General features: G+C 42.9%; 1 protein-coding gene across 5 annotated transcripts in view; it reads right to left on the minus strand.

Moving 5' to 3' along the window:
- ELF1 (E74 like ETS transcription factor 1) overlaps nt 1–18,250 on the minus strand; it is a 95,474-nt gene that overhangs the window by 47,247 nt on the left and 29,977 nt on the right. Inside the window, exon 2 of one of the 5 annotated variants that reach the window (XM_064440791.1) lies at nt 3,039–3,137. The exons of the other annotated variants lie outside the window; for them this stretch is intronic. The gene's annotated coding sequence lies outside the window, so the exon portion shown is untranslated. The remainder of the gene's footprint in view (nt 1–3,038; nt 3,138–18,250) is intronic. 5 annotated transcript variants of the gene reach the window in all.

Here is an 18,250-nt window from a genome sequence, read left to right on the forward strand (position 1 = left end):
TTTTAATGCACGCCAGGATACCATTGGCCTTCTTGGCCACAAGGGCAAACTGCACAGAACAGGGGCTTTGAATCATGTCCTTAGACCCAGGGCATCTGTAGTCAGCAAAATGACAAGCAATAAGAACAAGTTAATATATGTTAATTAGCACAATAAGTTTCAGAAGGCTCACTATTTCAACTGCTCACACAAATTAAAGGAGATGGAAAAACAACATGGTAAGTGGGTATCACCAAGGAAGGAATGAAACAACGTAAGGAACAGCCTGAAAGCTTCTGAAAGCATCCACATTGCCTAGGGGAAACTGCAAAAAGCAGCTGACATAATAAAAGTCAACAGTGACCTTTGCTGAGCTTTCATTAAGGACAAAGAAATCATCGGTATCAATAGAACCCTGTTTTGCAGCCAGGCTGGAAACCAGCCTATGTCACCACAGGCTCTTAGTACATATACAGCAAGGAGGACAGAGAGTAAGAGGGTTTATCTGTTAAATATAAACAAACATTAAAAAAGGAATTGGCACACAATTCAGTCAATACAAAAGAAATCAAATGAACCCTCCCTTCCCTAGATCTAAGAGAAAAGCCCGTTTACTCCAAAGAGACCAGAAAGCACAAATCAAGCAACAGACTCTTCTTTGCCATCATCAAAAACAAAATCACATTTTCATCTTTTTTCTTAGTAACTACCTCTTTTAGCCTGAATATTTAATACGAGGCAGGATTCCTTTCCAGACTATTAACAGTAACAGCTCCAGCACTGCTTACAGACTCCCCCACCCCTGAAATCCTTCTTCTTCCTATCTCCCACGTTCCCCGATACTTTTTAAGTCCCTCTTATTTAGCACATTTATACAACACAGCTGTTGTACACAAACGCAGCAACCCAGTAGAGCGCTGCTGGGAAATCTGAAGAAAATTACGGTGTGGTTGAGGCATTTCCCTCTGTATCCTCTCCTGCCAGCATGCTCAGTGTAAAGGTAGTCCCAAATCAGTATAGGTGTGTAGACATAGGACACTGTAAATAATTGATTTATGCTGCAGCAACAAAAGTTCAGACTACTACCGAAAAGCCAGTCCTAAACAGCAAACTAAAAAATATTGAGGCAGGAAGGCTCTCCCTGACTCTGTTACTGAAGCTCTTGAGCTCTGAATAAAGAATTTGAACATCTGCTAAGATAAAGAGCAAACCTCCCTAATCTGATCAGGCAAGAGAAAGGCCACACTGGGTTTTAGTCACTTCTCCGCAGTGTTTGCTCTTGCAAAGTAGAGCTAACTCAACAGGAAAAGTTAGCTGGAACTCACCCTAAAGCGAGGGAACAAGAGCACTACAGAGGAAAGCAAGGGTCCAAATAGTCTCCCCCGCTTCCCTGTTCCCCTGAGAAGACCATAACTGAATCTTGCATTTCCACAGGTTGGGTGCGTGGCATGTGAAGAAAAGGTTAGGGAAGGGACATCACACCACCAGCCCTCCCTTCCTCCCCAGATCGAGTCACAGATTGGACCTCCTTCCCTCCCAGCCTGTCCGCAAGCCCCCCATCCCCCCCATCAAAACTGCTTAGTTGATTCAAACACCATTTTCCAGCTGCCCAAATTGCACTTTTTGACACTTAGAGACGGAAAAGAGAAGATGAGGGTAAATTTTCAGAAGTTAGTTATGTGACCTAGCTGCCTTGCCTATCCAATCAGGGCCTTTTCAGATTAACTTTGGGTTACTAAAGGCTCAGCTCGCAGATAAACTGCATTACTTCAACTACAGTCAGATTAAAAGCTACATAATGTTACTTCACTGCATAGCACCTACTCTAAATGCCTGTGTGGATGCATGCATACACATAGCAGTTGCAGTTACATAAACAAACTTTATCCCCATTTTCTTGTGTGTATGTGCACATACACACATATACGTATACACCAAATATATGAAACCTGTGCCCTTCTGCTGACTTGGCTTTTTACTTTTGATGTAGCTGGTTTGGCTACCAAAGAAGCAAAAACCCCACAACCTCCCACATTGCTCTGCAACAAGTGGATATGCAGAAGTGCTCCTTTTCTGCTTCCAGTTCAGTCACCTCCACCCATTGCTGCTCATCACCACCTCAGCACTGCTGGGAGAACATTTAGCTTGATCTTCCTCTCATCCACTGAAGGCCAAACAAACGAGATTAACCGAACCCCCCCCAAAGAGGACAGCATCCCCCGCGCAGTGCATAGGAAACTCACAGTCTGCAAAGCCTGTGAGAGCTCAGGAGTCAGTCTGCTGGCCTGGGGAACAGAGCAGCACTAACATCTTGGTCTTGCAAAGATAACATCTCTGCGTAGTTACTGTCAAAAAGGGGAGAGGCGTATGTGCAAGGCAGGTCTTCACCACCTGAAAAACCTGGGCCACAAGGCCACAGTCTCACTGAGCTTCCTGCTGTCCAACAGCATGACTACCAGTCTTTCTAAGAACTCCTCCATGACGGGCTGCCTAAAGGTTTCTTATCCTAACAACCATCAGGTTTTGTTATGAAGAACATTTCCGACAGCATGGCCTTATTCAGCAATATCACATGGATCCAAGGGCCAGCTTAAAACAATAACCTCCATAGCAAAGACCTGCCTCTCCATAATGGTACGCACGAACGCTAATCTCCAGTAAATGCAGAGGCCAGGGAGTGTGGTTTGCTCGTCCAGAACTCTTGGCAATCACTAGCTTGGTCTGTCCTTTGACTCTACCTTTGTAGTTAATTCGTCACTATTGGTAAACAGAAGGAAAAAATCAGGTGCTCATATTTCACAGTTGATAAAATGAGAACAAGGAGACATTCAATTAAGCCGAGAAGCAACCAGTTTTGGAAGAAGGAAAGGAAATGAAAATGCATCAGCTTAGATGTACTTGCTTAGACTCCTTGCTACAGACATGACAGAATTCAAAAGCTTAGGAATATTAGAGAATGTTTTAAAAACAGATTGATGTAATTACACCACATCAGCCTCATTACATCAGGATTTCTTTTTAAACAGAATGGAAAAGACCTGTCATAACACAAGACAAACCTCCAGTAATGCAGATTGCAACCACACATCTCTGCAGCCAGGATTTTGCTGTAATGTTTTTCTTTGTAACTGCTCACTTCTGGACTCACATATTCTCCACTGCAAAAATAATAATATATTAAACACTCCAAAAACAGAATAGATGTACTATAAGTTTGACATAGTCTGGCTCATCACGAGGAAGAGGCAAGTGATGCTAATTATGGACAGAAAGGAAAACAAAAGATGTCTCATTACCTCCTCTCCTACAAAACTTAGTATACGCTGTTTTATCCAATAGTAAATTTTCAGAGACTGGATTGGTTTTATGCACTGTCATAAGATAACCAAATTTCCAGCATTAATAAATAACATTAGTATCAAAGATTCGTTACCGGTTTTTATATTGCACAAAATCTCAAAAAGCGGGTTAAAAAAGATACCAAGAAAACTGTAAATTGATAAAATCCCAAATCTGGTTCAGAAATTTCTGTAAACCAAATTAATTACTCCAGTGACACAAAATAAATGTTTTTAAAAGGCACCCTCAAGCAGTTTCTAGGGTTTAATAGCATTTTCTAAGGAGCATTAAGACCACGATCCTATAAGCAACTATAACAAGAAAGCTGCAGATAAGTCAAGTCTCGCTGATTTCAAAGGGAAAGGGTCTCAGTACAGAGACAGCTGAAGGGCTGAGCTCCAAGACAGCTAAAACAGGATATGAGGAAACTTGTAAAAGAGGCTGGAGGGGGGAAGAACCCCTTGATCCCAAGAGGTTTCACTCTTTTGATTAACGCATTTACACAACAGAATGAAGAGGTGGCAGTGGGAGGAAGAAAGATCAGGGGAAACTAAATATAATTGCCTTGGCTTGGTGCCAAAATTCACAAATTACCAGTTGCAGTCTGTACCCAATACTGACACAAAACTGTCAACTGTTCTCTAAAAATTACTTTGCCCACAAATTAGTAATGCAGTCATTATTTTTAAATCACCTGCAGAAAGAAGTTCAGTTTACCAAAGAAAAATCTGCTGGCAAAGAAGTAGGCTTTTTTTTTTTTTTTTTTTTGCAAACTGGAATGTAAATGCACACAAAATATATACATTAAATACATTAAAGGGGGAAACTAGAAAAAAGGCCAGCGGAGATCAGGTTCAAGTCAAAAGTTTCTTATTCCAGGCAACCTTTTCCAGCCAAGCGTCTGTAATTCTGGATCAGAGAGTTAAACTCCCACAGGACTTTCTCAGCATTCTGCAGAAGATGCTACAAGACCAAGCTCAGTAAAAATCCCTGTTACAACTTCTGCGCACAGATTTTTAGCATTCTGTGGCTTTCCTTTTGCAATTAATTTATTTTTAAACTTTTTCAACTGGACTGTCAAGCACAACAAACAAAACATTTAAATAAGTTCAGAATTATTCTCTGTTGCAGCCACAGAAATACTGTGTGATTTGCATCTATGTTTGAGTATTTGAGCAGTTTCAGAAACCTGAATTTAATTGATGTGCACCAACTAGAAAGGGGCACAAACTAATCCACACAGAACTTGCCGAAGCCTTCCCTTTCCCAGACACACAAAGACACAGACTTCAAGCCTCAGTCTGGTATTTCACTCCTGTTGACAATGTATATGTTCAATGCTGCATTCAGCAACTCTGCCAGGTTGAGAAACGTAAAGGGCCTTACCTTTGCGGTGTCTTTAAAGGATCTGTATGAATATAGAGCAGATTAGGCAATGTTTCTGTTGATTGCCTCTCATTTGCTGTCAGCTGTCAGCAATATGAACAGTCAAAAGCCTCTGGAGCAGGCTGGTATTAGTCAGCTAGACTTGAATTTCCAGTTCTTTTACATTGCTGTCTATTTTGCCTTCATTAAGTTAGCCTGTCCTACCCTCGTATCAGATTACACGGAGCCAACATTTATAGCACCTTGCAAAACAGTCAAACATATCACATACCTAAGTCTGCCTATACCTGTTGCCCTCAATGTTTAACCCTTGCTACCAAGAGGGAAAACTTTTATTCTAGAATGTATCACCTAAAAAACGTTTGCAGTCTAGGAGTCGTTCTTCCTTCTTACCTCACAGCTACAGGATGACATGAGATGTCTTTTTTACAAACTGGAGGACACAGGCAGCCTACGCTGAGAACAGCTGTGAGATACCCGCAAGAACAAACCTGGAGACCCAGCAGCAGGCAGACTTCTCCTACCTCCAGCAAGAACCATGGCCTGGAAGCACTTGCTGCTTATTTTAGCAGGTCTCAAAACCTCCAAACAGCTCATTCTGTGTTCAAGATCATCTAATTACAGTAATTCCTCATCTCCCTTCAGACCCTCCTGCTAGAGCCGCAGGCAGGCAGGTGCATTTTCAGCACATGACCGATGGCATTTCCAGCCTGCAGCTCTCCCAGTGCTGCTGGCTTCCCTCTGCCCAGCCAGGGCACGGTGCTGCCCTGGGCTTGGCTCTTCCACCTTCTCCCTGATGGCTTTTAGCCCACCTTCCCTTTCTGGAGGTTGTGCTGCTAATCCTATTTCCACAGTCTCGGGTCTGCAGTCTAGACAGCGGCGAGTTAAACTGTACAATGCTGGAAAAAAAAGTAGCAGCAATTTCTATCTTTATGCAAGATGTGTGGCCATCCCTGCGAACATCAGCTCTGATGGTGACGCTTCAAAGGACTACACGAGGTATTTTATGGGTTCTTGTATGACAGATACCTGAGCTTTCCTAGATGCATACCATACATCTTGGAATTAAACACTGTTTTGAAAAATAAATATGTATATCCTTACAACTCACCCAGGACTGTTCAGACAGCCTCTTTCTTTGGGACAAGTGGTTCATTTTTCTAAAGCTGAGAATATAAGGTAGCACTCACACCATTACATTCACACAAGTGAAGTAACTCCGAGAGCACGGGTGAAACACACAAGAGGAGTTTTGTTTGCATCCTGTTTTAACCTAAATCTTTATTTAAGTGACTTTTTAACCCTGCAGACAAGAATCACAGACCCAATCAAAACAGAGCAAAAAATAAATGGCTAAAAGGGCTTGTGTCGAGAAACAGTACAGCCCAGATTACAAAGCAGTGCAATAACACTTACCATAAGCTGCTTTCTTACCACAGCATTAAACAAGCATTTTGGTCTTTGAGAGATTCTAGCTCCAGATTTAAAAGAGCACTTACATTTGTATTTAAGTTAGCATTGTGGTTAACAATGACATGCAGATAAAATATAGATATAAACATCAGATTTTCAGTCCTTCTTATTTATAAAGCTTATCAGTGAAAACACATTTTTGCAAAATGTGCCTGAAGCTTTTTGATCTATTTGTCACAAAAAACCTCGTTTAACTTTACCCACAAATATAAGAAATAAAGTCCTCAGCCACGCATTTCCAATGGTTATACCACAGGAATAACCACCACAGTAAGGTTTTTTGCACCAGGCAAGAGGTGACCCGTTTTCTCCAGTCCGTAATCAGGCACAGCACAGCACCTGTACGGTGCCCCAACACACACCGCCCTTACACATCCCAAGGGTCCATTTTGTCACCTGGTCAGCCACAACCATTGAAATGACTTCTTTTTATAAGTTATTTCTCAAATAGTTTGATGAGCGAACCAAGACAAGTAGTACCGTAAATTTCTTGTTTTTAAGGGCTTGGAGAGTCTCATACTATTACTAACACAGCCAGAGAGTTATTTATGAGGTTGGGACAGGAGAGACACATGTCTGTCAGCAAATCTCAGAAAAATTAAGACAAATCTCCTACTTTGTCAAAATCAAAAAGCTGATGTTTGCAGTAATCTTTCATATGGATTCCAAAAAAACCTAAAAAGCAACAAAAAAGCCCAACCCAAGAGTGAGTGACACCACCTCCTAACATTTCACAAGCAGAAACACTTGATTCAAAAAAGCCTGTACAAACAGGAATGAAACATAATATAAGAAGAGGTGCAAAGTACCAAACCGTACTTACAGTCAGGCAGATTGATAAGGAACAGCTGCAAACAGGGAAGTCAGAGGTGTCAGTCAGACTTCATGAACACCCTCCCACTAACCTCCAGGACTGGTAAGTCTGGGGTTTTTCACTGTTTGTCTTTTCTGATGTAAGTGGGTTTATTAGCATGAGTGCGTTCAACTTTATTTTTGGCTTAATCAGATCCTTTACTGTAGCTCAGACAGTGTTCATGTAAGAAGAATTCATGTAGGCCATGATAGACTTGTTCTCTTAAATGGGACACCAAAACTAACTCCAGACCTTCAAGGTAGTCTCCCAAATCAAGGCATGGGGTTTGTTACTCCTCTGAGTTGAACTCTTCACCTGATTTCTAGTGTATTCTACAGATCACTGTAGCTGCAACTAATGTCATCCTGCAGGCCTAACAAAAAAAAATTAAATTTATTGAAAATTAGAGAATGAGAGAGCTAAGCTTATAAACACACAGGCAGAAGGGCTAAGGCTCATTTGGGGTAGAAGGCTGTAACTGTATGTTTTCCGTCAGCACAATGAGTCACAGCTCTGAGCTGGTACGTGCTTTCTGCATGGGTAATTCGTACTGGTGTTCCTGGTCACAGCTCACCACGGAGCAAGGCAAGAAGCAACAAAATACTCCAGATACGCTCAAGTAAACACAATTACCAAGCTCTCCTTGGGAGAGCAAAGTCACCTGCCAAACAGTTTACTCTGAACTCAAGGAATAGTCTCAAAACATTACTTTAAAACTGAACTTAAGACTGGAAACACCTTTAAGAAAGCACCAACACACACATGCAGAGACACGGAGGGAGCTGGCCTTGGTTTGAAAAGGTAAGCATTACATAGCCAGAGGGACTTTTAAAACAAAACAAAACAAAACAAAAACCAACGAACAACAACAGCAGCAACAAAAAAACCCCCACACAAAAAACGCAACAAACAAACAAACCACTGCACCTTGGGCTCTCACTGTTACTTGTTTGGTACACAAACCACCTTGTTACTAGACAGCCAACTACTTATGGGCATGGAGTGCACAGCACAAAGAGCTCTATGTGCAGGTTATCCCAACAACCTCATCTAATATTGAAACACTGAATATGTCTCCATTGTACCAAGAAAAAGGACCAGAATTGTCTCATCTCTAAACTTGCCTGAGACGATAACTTCATCCCTGCAGAGAGACTGTAGGTTTGGGTTTTTTTCATCCCCAATCTCTGTCATCATCTTTACTACTTTCCCCTATTAGCATGTTCAGCATTAACTCACTTGATATACTTTAAGAATATTGTTTTGAGAGGCAAACACTTCTCAGTTTCTCTTATTTCCCTCTTGGATATGTTTGTCTCATTTCAGCCAGATTTTCAATAGGTAATCATCTACATCCAGGTTCCAGGTGTCTGCCAAGTCAGACGTTCACTGAATGGCTGTGCTCTTTTCACAGAATCACAGCATGATTTGGGTTGGAAGCGACCTTTAAAGAATAACCAGTCCAACTCCCCTGCCATGGGCAGGGACATCTTGCATGAGACCAGGTTGCTCAAAGCCCAGTCCAGCCTGACCTCGAACACGTCCAGGGATGGGGCATCAACAACCTCTCTCCACAACCGGTGCCAGCGTCTCACCACCCTCACTGTAAAAAATTGCTTCCTTACAACAAATCTAAACCTACCCTCTTTCAGTTTGAAACTGAGGTCCCTTTTCCTGTCACTACAGGCCCTGATAAAGAGTCTGTTTTGAGTTTTCTAAGACAACCATAGAAGCATAGAATAGTTTCAGTTGGAAGGAACCTTTAATGGTCATCTAGTCCAACCTCCCTGCAATGAGGGGGACACCTTCAACTAGATCAGGTTGCTCAGAGCCCCATCCAGCCTGACCTCGAACACTTCCAACGGTAGAACATCCTCAGCTTCTCTGGGTAACCTCTTCCAGTGTTTAACTACTCTCACAGTAAAAAAATTCTCCCTTATATCTAGTCTATATGTACCCTCTTTTAGTTTAAAACCATTACCCCTTGTCCTGTCACAAGAGACCCTACTAAAAAGTCTGTTTCCATCTTTCTTATAGGCCCCTTTTAAGTATTGAAAGGCCACAATATCTCCTTGCAGCCTTCTCTTCTCCAGGCTGAACCACCCCAACTCTCCCAGCTTTTCTTCATAGGAGAGGTGGCCTCCTCTGGACTCGCGCCAACAGGTCCATGTCCTTCTTATGTTGGGGGTCCCAGAGCTGGACGCAGCACTCCAGGTGAGGTCTCACCAGAGTGGAGTAGAGGGGCAGAATCACCTCCCCTGACCTGCTGGCCACGCTGCTTTTGATGCAGCCCAGGATATGGTTGGCCTTCAGGGCTGCGAGCACACATTGCTGGGTCACGTCCAGCTTTTCATCCACCACCAGCCTCAAGTTCAAGGATGTAGAATATGGTTGTGCCTTTGCCTTCTAAGCCTGCATAGCAAGAGTGGTCATCTGAGCTGATAAGCTACCTTTTCAAAAATTATGCCCTTTACCTACTTGTTCAGTACTACCCTTCCCCAAAAGCTGCTGTTGGGTTAAATCAATGAGATGCTGAAGGCTGCCTAAACTGGAGAAGGAGCCTTAACAGTATAAAGAGTACAAGCATTTCTGCTGTACTGAATGTCTATCCAGGATGTAACATGTGGCAGATCTGATTCACTTAAATATCTGCAGGAAAAAACCTTAGGGAAAGAACCAGCAAATACTGCACCTAAAGTCATGCCTTTAAAACCTCTGCAAGGCAAAAGACCGTTTACACAATTATAGTGGAGAACATTCATTCAATCCATAATTAGAAGTTAGGTAATGCTTTTTAAGCTGTCAATTTTAACGCACTCTAAAATGCAATGTATTCAACTCAGATTATTCTGAAAATGTGTGTGCTTCATGATGCTTAGCACAATTACAATAATAAATACATTAATTTGCAGCTATGTAGGATAATACAGAAACTAATACTCCCATGCCATTTGTACATTTTTTCTTCTTACAGATCAGCGTAGCTTAAATTTTATGTTCTAAAGTATTTGCATGGAGTGGGATTAAGAAGGGAGACTATTTGTCTGGGGAATTTCCAACTAGTGAACTTGGCTACTCAAAGAATATAAATTATCTCCTGACTTGTTGCTAGACTAAGAATTCCCACCGTGGGGTTTCAAACAGTGATGAAACACAAGTTAAAGACCAACAAGATTAATATAAAAAAAAGCAAAACAGCTTCTCTTAAGAGTGCTGTGGAAAAGAAGTGGGGTCTGCAAAGGTCCCTCCAGGGAAGGCAGCGTCTGAACTGGCCAGTATTTCTCATTTCGTAATGTCTGGGGAAATGTTCATACTGAAGCCTAAGTCACTCTCATATGAGCACGCACTTGCTCCTGGGAGACACAGGAATTCACTGCTAACGAACTAGACACAGAATTTATGAGTGTTACATGAAAAGACCTACAAAATCAGGGTGTTCTGGAAAGTTTCAGAGGCCCCACAAAGCAGGTGTAGAGAAATTCAGGCCTCACCTCTTCCTCATTTCATCATTCAAGTTCCTGTGTCTTTTGCAGAACTATATCAGGCATCAGAGGTGGCTGATTTATCTGTCCCTGTGCCATCCAGCCGTAGACCCTACTGCAGGGCGCTGCAAGCTAGCCTGACTCCCCAGCTGCAGGAGGGAAGCAAGGCAGCATGGCTGGTGGGGAACCAAATCGCCAAGGGAAAACACAAAATTGCCTGGTCCCCTTGGACTGAGTTGCGCACCCAACTTGATCTCATCCTGCAACAGAAAGCAGCGCAACCTTGCTGCAGCCACTGGCTCACAAACCTGGAGACCTCTTTCTACCTCCCCTTGGCTCCGCAGAATGAATAATTCAAATATGACAGCACAGAGGCTCATAAAGGTTTTGATATACAGCTTGTCAGCTCAGGAAATGACCACTCTTGCTACGCAGGCTTCAAAGGCAAAGGCACCACCATAACCCACGTCCTTATTCACACAGGCAAGCGTGCACATGCAAAACATGCACCCATGCAGACACATGCACTTGCGCTCTCTCCCAGGCACTGTCTGAACAGGGCCGTTGCACAAGTCCATCCATGCCTCCCAAAAGAGAAACCCACATGGCATCATACGCAGGAGAAGGGTCGGGCAGACATGCACCCACACAGCTTCTACCATCAGGAAACAATTTCCTCCTATGATAGCTTTTCCCCCTTTACCCACAATAGTAGGATTTTTCCTGACAATCAACTCGTCTAAATACAGATTAATTCTAGGAACCTCAAACACCTCCCTAAGAAAGGCCTTTGCTTGCTCTAAGTTTTCTCTATAATCAATGGGAGGAAAGGTGGGCTGCATCTCCTGGAGATGAAAGGCCCTTCCTTGAGTCACTTATCTGAATTGCCTAAATTATCAGGAGTTGATTGAGGCCTCAATTCACAGAATCACAGCTTGATCTGGGTTGGAAGGGACCTTTAAAGATCAACCAGTCCAACTCCCCTGCCATGGGCAAGGACATCTTGCATGAGACCAGGTTGCTCAAAGCCCAGTCCAGCCTGACCTCGAACACGTCCAGGGATGGGGCATCAACAACCTCTCTCCACAACCGGTGCCAGCGTCTCACCACCCTCACTGTAAAAAACTGCTTCCTTACAACAATCTAAACCTACCCTCTTCCAGTTTGAAACTGAGGTCCCTTTTCCTGTCACTACAGGTCTTGGTAAAACATCCTTATCTTTCTTATAGGCCCCCTCTATATATTGAAGGGCCGCAATAAGGCCTCCCTGGAGCCTTCTCCTCTCCGGGCTCAACAACCCCAACTCTCTCAGCCTGTCTTCTCAGGAGAGGTGTTCCAGCCTCCTGACCATTTCATTTAGGTCTCTGGGAGAACAAGCATACAGCGTAGCTGAAGCAAGCATGCTAGCCTTCCCCACAGCACAACAGTCTCATCATGCAAGAAGCCCCTCTGGAGACATCAGCTTTCTTATGAAAACTTGCAAATTATCATAGAAACCAGAGATAAAAAACTATCTACCACATCTGCCCTACACACGTTCCTCTCCCATCATGGCATTCAACCTGTACACAGTCTGGAGGAAAAAAGAAAAAAATTAAACAAAAACCAAAAAATAAGGGAAAGCTAAGGTTAAAACGGAAGTCTACCCAGTACCATAAACAAGGTAATACAGGGAGAGGTTGCTTTACATAGTTTCTAATCCATCCCTTCATTTATCCTCCAGCCTCCTTTCTTTTTCTTCTTTTCTGTTGCCTAACATTTCACCTGCTTCTGTGAAGTCTCACTGATTTGCTGTGATCACAGATACAATAAATTAATACCAGAATTATGGGTGGGTGAGGAAAAAATCCCCACAATACTATGCCCTTTTTCAAGATGCCATAGACTTCAAGCAGAGTTCCATGGAGGTTTTACTACATGTTCCCCCCCAGAGGGTTGTGCCCCATTTGTACCTTTCCTCTCTCAGACAAGACAGTAGTAAGACGACTGCTCAAAACTGAAATGAAGAAAGGTCAGCAGAAGCATCCTGTCACTGTGAAACGCTTCCAGCTCAGCTATGTTAGAAACACAGGAGCTGGTGCCTTTCACAGGGGCAAAATGCAGAGCTTTGCCCTTGTGGTGCCAACTCCTGGACCTGCAGAAACTCGGGGGCACCAGGAGCTGCTCCCTCGGAGTCAAGGCACCGCCAAGAGCCACGAGCAGTGCCTGCCTCTATGAGAGTAGCTCTTCTGCTGAGCACAGAACCGTCTCCTCCCCACCTCTAGTGCAGAGTGTGTGATGCACGGTGCTTCATAACAAAAGAAAAGTCAGGAAAGAAAAAGAACAACCACCAAACCAACCAACCCCCGCCCCCCAAAAACCCCTTACCCATCCAATCTCACTGCCCCTACAACCTTTCTACTCTTGCCCACCCAGAGGATGTGCCCCTCAGACTGAAAGCCTCTATTTTAAAGATCATGTAGTACCGGAACATTTCATCATGTGGCAAAGACATCTCTACTCAATGCTGGCTAGTCAACGAATAAACAGACTACAGGAAAAAAAACAATATTCTGGGAGTTACGCTGTCACATGAGGAAGAAGAGAGCATCAAATCAGACAAAAAGGCTGAAATGAATCCACACAGTTTCAGTTCTAACATAATTTTGATGCTCAGAGTACTCAGTTCTCTAAACTCTGATGCTAGGGGAGGTATTATTAGAGTTCTAGCTTCAATAAATTGACTATGTTGCAATAACATGCATATCTTCAGAAATCATCAGACCTGCTTAAAAACCATTACATCTTCTAGAATAGCAGGTTTTATGTTAAAAATGCACAGAAAAAGCACAAGTTGTTTAACTGAAAGCCAGAGTTGCCTTAATCCACAAGTGCATTAAAATGAAAAAAAAATTAATAATAATCTTTTTTTAAAAAAAAATCACCCCAAAGATCACAGGATCTTAAAATAAAAACTCACTGGGTCAAGTAATGTGCCGACTATCTGCCCAAAAGGTATTCATGAAATTGCCTGACTTCACACCCATTCTGTCTGTTTCTCATATGCATTTAAACTCCTACGCTGGTTGCAGTGGAAAAAGAAACACTGGATCTCAGCTCTTGCTGTGTTACGACAACTCCCATGGTTACTCTTTCACAGTTCATGCTTCAAGAGTTCAAGTACCGCTTTCTGTTGGACTAATTAAATTCTGATCTTTACTCTCAGGTATCTAAACAAGGGTCTCGGATGGATAACAAAGTCAAAAAGTATACGGGCATGAGAACACTCTTGAGAAGAGAGTTACACAATGGCTGGCTGGGGCAGACAGCAGAGTCGTCATCTCTGGGTGCATCTGCCCCCCTGCTCGTGGTTTAACTGACAGGAAGCACAGCCAAAGATACCAGGACCCAGTGACGAGTGTTTCCTGCCTGCACAGTCACGTCTCCCCCCACACACACTTGTCACCGAGCATGCCCATCCTCCTGAACGGGCCACAGCCTCCCATGAGGGGGAGAAACCCCATAACACCTTCTAAAAAAAAGAAAAAAAAAGTAAATTAAGCCCACACACAGAAGGTCAGCCAGCTGGACAGAGAAAAAGTAATCAGGTCAATGTATTGAGATGTGGCCCCAGAAGCCCACCAAAGCAAGGCATAAAACAGTGGTGGCATGTTCTCATCCAGCATGGCTGAGGACAGCACACAAGCCAGCTCTGGAGGTTTTAGAGTCTGGCCTTCCTCAGCCAGGCTTGTACATCACCAAGAAGCCAAGTTATTTGATTTAATAGATAAAGAAGCTAACAAGCAGAAATCTTCAGAAATTAACCACCACCAGTGGCAGAAACCACACTGCCAAATACAGCACCAGCATGTCTACTTAATGGGACCACCCTGTGCTAGAAAAGGGGACAGGTTAGATGATCCGTGGGCCTCTTCTAACACTAATACCTAAAGTAACACCTGTTAGTCTACCACAAAATTGAAATGCTGAAGAAGCATTTAGTACCAACAGGATAAGCACAAGAATGAATACAGCTTAAGCAAGCAAAGAACCAACTGCTACACAAAGCAAAATTTCAGTGAAAAGCAGAAACTCCAGCACAGCTGTAATTTCTATGGTATCCATCTGTGAAGCAATATGCTACACTCAGCCTCTCTTAAGTAGTCTTCCACTCAGTCTCAGATTATCCTATAACGTCACCTGTCAGAAAGCATCTTCTCCTTAGCCAGCCTAAAAACTATGCTTCCAGGTAGGATGACAGATTATTAAAATGGCCTCGTATCCTTCCTCCACCAATGGCCATCTGGTGGTATAAAACTGAGGAAAACCAATTTCAAGCTGTATCTGCAGGGTTGCCAACTAAAGCAACAGAAGACACGTCACTCACGTAATTAAGTTGGGAAACATATCAACCAGTAGATATCCAGTAGATTTAATGCTATCTTCTACTGCTATAGTCTAGGAGCATTTTCGGTGTAAACTTAAAAGCAGTAAAAAAGTCTTCATCAGATTTAAAGGTGTTTCTGGCAGATTTAACCCTTTATGGAACTGGGACGTTCCATCCTAAGGTGCTGTCCATTCCCATATCCCAGAACAGCTGGGAATAAAAATGCCTTCACACGGTGACTGGCACTGTTAGTAGAACAGCAAGCTCAAAGTCAGTGGTCTGCAATTTCCTGAAAATGACCAGACTCCAGATTCTCCTCATTTCCAACTAGAAACCTGTTCTGTAACTAGGTTCCTGCAACAAAGCACGCTTTGTCCCCAGCTTTCACGTGCTCCCATCTGAGCTCTGTGACCATCTGGGTTATCCCAGAGAACCGCAGCTGTCCAGTGCTTCAAAAGACAAACTACGTTCCCTCCACGTCACTGGGCACTTGACCCCTTCATGCCTTGAGAGTCAGAACGAAAGCCCTAAACCAGGACTCACCGGACACTAACCGAAAGCCAGCGGAAGACCTTGTAGCGAAAGCTCGTTTCTGCAGCATTTCTGACGTCCACTTAAGGCACAAGTCCCACCCTTGACAAATACTCAAGTAACCCCAACCATCCAACAAATTAAAAAAAAGATACAAAGTAATGGTTGCTCAAAAGCCTTTCTGAACACAAAAGCCTTGCAGCATGATCTGAATCTTACTAAATTTTGCTGATGGGCAAAAGGACTTAGAAGTGAAAAAAAACCCTATTTTCCATCTCAGATTCCAACAATACTACGTAGCCAACAGCATTTTGTAGATTTGCTTCTTAGTTTGTAAGTCACGTTGGTCATATCTTGCAACATGTACTGGCAGGATTCAATGTTTTCCTAAGAAAACTGGGGTGGCAGATGCTGACACTGATCCAGAAACGGTTTACTCTCAAGCTGGATATTCTTTTTAACCCTGAAAGTTCATCTGTGTCCTGCTAATGAACTACAGATTTTATTACAGCAAACATTTCAAAATTCTCATATGTGTTTATTTTCATGCTGTATTACTATTGTAATAGCTCTAAGCATAACACCATAAACAATTTATTTGCAATACTCCCTATTATATTGATTATACACTAATAAATTAGCCAAAAAAATTAATGTAACACAAGCATAATGCTAGAATAACGGTGGGGGTGTTCTTTGAGAAATTATTTTGAGACACCTTAAGATCATCTATGCTTTCAAGCTCTGTATATTTTAAGCAAAAATGGAAAGGTAAATGTCGTGGTATTTATATTTATAAAAGCAAAACAAAAATTGGGATCCCTCAGAAAATTCTCACAAAATTGAAAATTTATTCCTCAAAGCTGTTGCTGCGTGGCATCAGCAAGGCACCTACGTGCTCCGAACAGCCTGCCCCCTGCATTTCTTCTTACGACTCGGAGCTAGCAGGGAAGGAGTGGTCTCCACAGAACTGCTTTTCCTGCAGAATAGCTATGAGCCAACTTGTCTCATGTCTCTGCAACTAGTAGTCTAACTGCTTTGCTACTGGAGTGTTTTTCTGGGGGAGGTAGGAGGGATCACACCTCACCAAAGCGCCATATAGAGAGAGGAGCAAAAGTGAAACCGAGCGGATCGACACCCGCTGACCAGACTCCCCTGGGCAGCAATAAGGAAACTGCCTTCATGGATTTCTATTTGTTTTAACCATTGTTTAACTGTTAGCTTCAACGGAGGGAACATGATTTTTTAATCCTACAGTGTCCCTTTAATAAATACCCCAAAGAAGACATTTTCCAGATAACTGAGGAATTTTTTACAGTGTTGACTTACCAAGCAGAGCACAATAACTAGCTATTCTGTTTGCACTACGAGGCAGTACAGTGCAATGAGTTAATAATTTATCATGGCATTGCTCTTGGCAACTGACCATAATCAACTTTTTAAATTCTTCCTTGTTCTTACATTTTTAGTCTCAGCAAGAATAGGGAATCCTTAGAGCTTCAGCTCTATCTGAACATTTTCTAGCTGAGGTAAGAGGTTTAATCTTCCCAAACACCTGCTTTCCTCCTGTATCGTTTCAGGCTCAGAGTAAAGGTCATAATTTCATTTCAATAACCTGATTTAGCAGACAAGAATAACTAGAATATTTTTAAACAAAGCCAGAACTTAACATTCTTTCAAAAAGACGCAGCCTGCATTTCCTTCCCTCTCTTCTCCCAGAAGGAAAAAGAACAAAAAAGCCCAAGCTTCTCCCTCCACCGAAAGTTTTTATTTGCACATGTTCCCCAACCAACAAGCAAAAACCTTTTCCTCCCATTTTATGTTATCGAGACTTACACCTCTACATAATTTTGGGCAAAATCCAATTTATTAGTTAACACGCTCTTCCTCCCAATCAAAAGGATCTCGCTGTGGTATTCAGACAACTCACCTGAAAAACAAATTTTTAAGAGAGTCTAGATGTGACGGGTAGAAGAGAGTTAACTCTCCTAATTATCACATCGTGGAAGCTGTAACCACAGACAGCAGTCCCCTTCCAAGGACAGCTGTGCTACTTGTTCCTACCCCCTTATTTCTCAATCCCAGCTCTTACAAACTCCCCAGCGCCACCACTCCAAAATCAATCCCTAACCTGGTTCAGTCAACCAGCCCAGCAACTTCCCATGGCATGGATACCTGACCTGCCAACTTGGCTCATCTTAGCAGAACCACATAAGGGGTTGCTCACATGAACAGTTCGGACTGCGGATGGGAGGGGAGGGCAATAAAACACTAGGGAAAAACTATGCTGTCAGGAGGAAAAATGAGGGTGGCACCCCTCAAGCAGCACTGAGGCAGCTTGATGAGTACTCTTGCCATGGAAGCAGCTAGGAACAATCTTGCCCACCTCTAACTGTTTCACTAAGGATACCTTTCAAATTAAATTAGACTGGTGCAAGTTCATATGCTAACAAAAACATAGGTCTAGAGTTTAAATTGCAACTTTAGCTCAACTAGTGCAGTTTACTGTTGAGTCAAGAACCTAAGGGCAAGCTAAAGGCCTGGGCAGATGTTAAATGAGCCATTTAAGGATTTACAGCCCATCATCTCCAGGACGGTTCATTACCCGAGTAAAACTTGCTAGAGTAAAACTTGTTCCGTCCAAACATCCCTTCTGTGCTTCAGGGCATATCCATGTAAACCACTGCAGCATGGGATTAGCGGGATGTGCCGCCAAACGACCAGGGTGGCTACGCACGCAGCCTTCACTTAGGAGTGAAAATGAGCAGCTGGGGTGAGGCTGAAGCACCTTCAGTGCGCTGTTAAGCTGGGTAAGCACACGGTGTGTGGAGATACTGGAGG

The sequence above is a fragment of the Phalacrocorax carbo genome, chromosome 1, assembly GCF_963921805.1.
Source record: "Phalacrocorax carbo chromosome 1, bPhaCar2.1, whole genome shotgun sequence".
NCBI classification, from domain to species: domain Eukaryota; kingdom Metazoa; phylum Chordata; class Aves; order Suliformes; family Phalacrocoracidae; genus Phalacrocorax; species Phalacrocorax carbo.